The following is a 5,056-nucleotide window of genomic DNA, read 5'->3' as shown; positions in this document are numbered from 1 at the left end:
CCCAAAAAAAAAAAAAAAAAAAAAAGTCAGGAACAATATCTGCTCTATTTAATGTCTTCTTTGGAAAGAACCCCTGAACCAACCTTTGGTTCTCCCAACTGTTACTGCCCTAGTCGCCAAGGAGTACAAGATGAATGGCCTAAAGGTTATATTCATTTTCTCTAAGTTGGTTCTTGACAAACATGGACACCATTTTTCTTACAAAATCTTTCAAAAGAATCATCCTGTAACCTTTAGACCTATCTCTAGCTCCATCTTCTTGCATTAAGCAAGTCTGGATGTTCCTAAAGCTGTGGGAGATTCTACAAGGGTTTTGGCCCTCTTCTCGGAAACCTCTTCAAGTCCCCTGAATTTTGTAGAAGATGACAGACTGTGAGAATAAAAATGACTTGCTTTCATTTTTCTATGCATCTCACCCATTGTTAAAGAAAAGGTATCAGGAAACAGTAAGAACAATCCTCTAAACTTGAAAAAAGCAATGTTTACAGAATTTCTATTTCCATTTCAAAATTTAGCCTTTCATGTTAAGGCCCCTAACACTCTTCAAAATTATTGAGGACCCCAAAGGGCCTTTGATTATGTGAGTTATATCCATTGATATTTACCGTATTAGAAATTAAAACAAAAAAGATTTAAAAATCACATTGAAAGATGCAATTCGTAAACATAGGCATACCAGTGCCCACCATGAAAACTGTTCAACCTTATTCCTGAAAAAAAATGCAAATTTAAACAAGATACCATTTTCATATAACAATTGTCTCAGTTTTTGGATTTGTTGTTGTTTGTTCTGTTTGAGTGATAACATAATGTTGGCTTAGGGAAATTCTACTCTCTTATACTACTGATAAATGGATCCAATCTTTCTCAAGAGCAAAATGGCAAAAATAATAACTAGTACTCTATAATATTTTGCTAAACGCTTTTTAAATCCTCCAAATACTTAATTATTATTATTACTATTCTTTTACAGCTGAGAAAGGAAAATTTTGATAAAGCATTTGGCTTATGATCTCATAACCTGTAATTAGTGGAACTTTTGTAAGAACTTGAAAAATGCATTTCAAGAATCTATCCAAAGGAAATAAACAAAGATGTATACAAACATTTATATTGAGGTCCTAAATGAAATACTATTTATAATAGTAGAAAACTTTAATCCACCTAAATATCCAGCAACTTATAATCAGCCAATACAACATTTCCATAGACTAAAAATTACATCTTAGAACCATACTCTCTTGCTCATGGCTAGATTGCCATCACTTGCATAGTGGCTGACACATAGTAGGGACTTAGTAATATTTAAGATATGAATGAATATAAAATAACACATGAATATAAAAATATGTTTTAAGAGAAAAATCTCATGATTGAGTGGAAGCATGTTATGAAACAGCATCAGCAGTGTGCTAAATTAATTAAACAAGGAGGCCATTAGACTAAGATGACTCTAATGCCACTGCAGCCTACATCAGCAAACCAAAATCTAAGCCGGTAAATGCCCTGAAGGTACAAAATTGAAACCTAAGGACAGTCATTCACAAACAGCCAACTAAGCTTTAAGCTGCACCCAATCCATAAATTCCTTACTTTGCTTCTGCTTTTTCTCTATAAAACTCTCTCCCACATATCATGTCAGTAAAGTGCTCCTGACCACTTCTGGTTGGGCACTGCCCCATGCCAATCAATTTTTTGCTCAAATGAACTCAAAAGTTTTAATATGCCTCAGTTTATCTTTTAACAAGTGTGATCACAAATTTGTAAAATCTACATGTGAGTGTATGTGTAGAAAAATGTCTAGAAGCATAAATAGATGTATATACATGAATTCCTTGTCTCTGTGCTTATGCATGCTAGTTACCCAATAAATATTTTGATTGAATGAATAAAATTTTAAAAGTAGTTACCCCTTGCAACTAAGAGTTTGCATGCCACAACTAAGGAGCCTGCCTGCCTCGACTAAGGAGCCCATGTGCCACAACTAAGGAGCCCACCTGCCCTAAGGAGCCCACGAGCTGCAACTAAGGAGCCCGCCTGCCACAACAAAGACCCAGCACAACCAAATAAATAAATTTTTTTTTTTTAAAGTAGTTACCCCTTGCGGGGACTATATGTTCAATTTTCCTTTTCTTCTTTGCAATTTCTATATGTAACAGGATTTAAACAGTAAGCATGAATTATCTTTGTAATAAACAAGAATGTTATAAAACATATTTATGCTGGGAAATATCATTAGGAATTTTGGAACAAAAGCAGCAAATATAGACATCCCACAATCCAATAAAAAATAACGTATCTTACTTCCCTATTATGTTTTATTTATTGCATTCAGCAATAAAAAATATCAGATGTTACAGAAAAATGGCAAGCTTAATATTGTACAGCTAATCACTATCAGGGTGGAGTCTAGAATCTAGGTTATTTGGTTTCCAGGCAGTAGTTTTTCCATTACACCATTTACTTAGAGTTCCAGAACACTAACTGAATAAGTGCAATATTCACCGTGAGGCAGTTCTTTACTCATAAGTAAAATAATTTGCTAATTATTTGAAATCATCAGAAAGCTCCAAAATTCTAAGAAATACTATGTTTTCACACGACATGAATCGTTTTGGGGATTTGTGAAATTCCTAAAGGGGTTTCAAAATTTGTGCATGTTTGAGGAGCAAAAGTGTCATTATTCTAGGAAGGAGTCTGCAGCTTTCATAAGATTTGTAAAAGGGTCTGTGATAAAACAAACAAAAAAGAAGAAGCTGAGAATAACTAATGCTATAAAATCTGCAAGCAAGAGGAAGAAAACAACTGATGGTAAATAAAAAGGCGTAAGAGAGGAAAAGGAAACACAGCTAATTCTGTCTTCCTCTTTTTCATTCCTGGAACATATTTTTTTTAAATGCAAATGATTTAATTTTATGACTTTGCTTTCTAAGCAGAGACACTAGGAATGATACTGATGGGTTGAAAACACAGGCCAAAGTATCTCTGTGGGATGACCTTTATCAGGTACTATTAGCAAGAAACTGATAAATGTAAAATGTAAAAAAAAGCAAAAAAGGATTTTAACATTGCAAGTCACTTTTGAGATATTTTTCATTTATGTTTAATTGGGACGAGGAAAATTACTAAATAGGTTTCTTAGTTTCTTGTCCCATAAAATGTGCTTCCCCTACAGGAAGTTTGTAAAGCTGCTTTGAGCAAGTGCAGATTAAACGCTTCTCTATGCATTTCACAGTTATTGCTTAATTTAAAATTTAACTCTTCCTCTGCTCACTGAAAGAAACAAATACCTGTTGTTTAATCCCAATATCACACTTGACTGGCAAGGTCTAGAGATCTCTGGAACATAATTTTAAAACTCTTAACAAGATTTCTTTCACTACTATTCCCTACAAACATCTCTTAGGCTACAATTCCAAATTTATGCAGCAAACAGACACAAAACAAACAGAAATTCTCCTTGAACCCTAAGGGTCATATATGCAAATATCATAACTTAGAATTGACACCCATCCAAATGGTCCGCCTCTAGTGTTCGCCAACTGCATTAGATGAATAAGTGCTTACATCATCAACCAACATAAAGAGCATTTCTTGTCCTAGTTTTGAGGTAAAAATGACTAATTTTAAGATTAAAATGTTATACATTTTACGTACTTACATACATTTTATGTATGTAAGTACATTTTATGTACTTATACATTTTATGTACTTACAAGTACTTACAAGTACTTACAAGTTATAGGAAACTTAGATAAGTTAAACCATTAAACCACTATTATTTCAAATCCAAATGCCTTTTTTTTTTTTTTTACAAATGCTTCCAATACAAAATTACTGAAATAGTATTCACTCTCAAAACTTAGCTTTCTTATTTGAGCAAATCTTTTCCAATATCTTGTTTCGAGCTCTGTTCTCCTGGCACGTCAAATAACTTAGAAGGACGAGAATCAGAATACCAGTCAGTATACAATTAATTTTTCAATGTTGTTTGTTTTTTCACATAATACTGCCACACATTAAATACCCAGGAATGCTTTGCATAAGTAACCGAAATGACTATTTTTTAATTAAACCTTAAATTAGCTGATAAATTTCTTTGCTAAGGATCCTTAGGGCTGACAAAGAGCAGGCTGCTCAATAATGGGAATAGGCAACCACCGGGTGGCATCACGTGGAGCGCTAAGTAGAGCCACCTCACTGTCTTTCTGAACGTTCGCTTTTTTTCGGCGCTGTACATGAAGGAAATCCTTATCGTCGGATTCCACAGTGCATTTAGACCCCGGAAAGCAAACTGGCATTTGTTAGAAGGAAATTAAGGTCCCTGATCTGTATCTCATTTCAAAACTCAGAGGACATGCGGACTTTTCACAGCGGTGAATCCTAGGCTTCCCTTCGTCCTTTCTTCCTTCCAAGCAAGATACAAACTAAAAGCTAGGAAGGGCGGGAGAGAGAAGTGGAGCGATTGAGGGAAGAGTAAATATATTGCTTACAGTTCCCAGACTTACAATGAGATTCCTCAGGCTCCTTTACGCCTCTAGCTTCCTGTCAGGATCCTTTCTCAGCCCGGGACCACAGAGAAGTTCAAGTCTTATCCTTGGTAGGAGGGGCTAAAATGTGAGCTGGTTTCCTTTCGTCTTTGCAGATGTGTTAAGGTGGAATTAAGGAGGAAGGGAGGAAAAGCGTTGTTCTCAGAGCAGCTAATATCTTAAATGTAAATGTTTACTTATCAGAACTAGGAGTCTGAAGTCAGAAAACATGCTTAAATAATATGTAAGTTAAACAGTCCTAAATTACATGGAGTCTATGTATGTGTGTGTCTGAAAGTACTTCTTGTCCTTAAGTAGTTACTGCTTCCTCCTTTTTTTCCAAACAAGAACTCAATTGAAAAGATGAATAACCCAAGGCATACTGGAGAATGTAATACATATGTTGAGATTTAGGGGGAAAAAATCAAATCAGGTTAAATTAGAAATATGCAAAGTAAATTCAAATACCTGATATCACTGTAACAAAGAAGGTATATTGTTTAAATTTATCCAAATTCTGCAAGCAT

At 34.6% G+C, this 5,056-nt stretch overlaps 1 protein-coding gene across 1 annotated transcript in view; it reads right to left on the bottom strand.

Moving 5' to 3' along the window:
* Positions 1–4,562, bottom strand: part of PLA2G4A (phospholipase A2 group IVA) — a 161,548-nt gene extending 156,986 nt beyond the window's left edge. Inside the window, exon 1 of the mRNA XM_007451152.1 lies at positions 4,494–4,562. The gene's annotated coding sequence lies outside the window, so the exon portion shown is untranslated. The remainder of the gene's footprint in view (positions 1–4,493) is intronic.
* Positions 4,563–5,056: the final 494 nt, after the last annotated feature.

This window comes from Lipotes vexillifer, unplaced genomic scaffold, assembly GCF_000442215.2.
Source record: "Lipotes vexillifer unplaced genomic scaffold, Lipotes_vexillifer_v1.1 scaffold343, whole genome shotgun sequence".
Lineage (NCBI taxonomy): Eukaryota > Metazoa > Chordata > Mammalia > Artiodactyla > Lipotidae > Lipotes > Lipotes vexillifer.
This window is presented reverse-complemented; position numbering and strand designations above follow the sequence as displayed.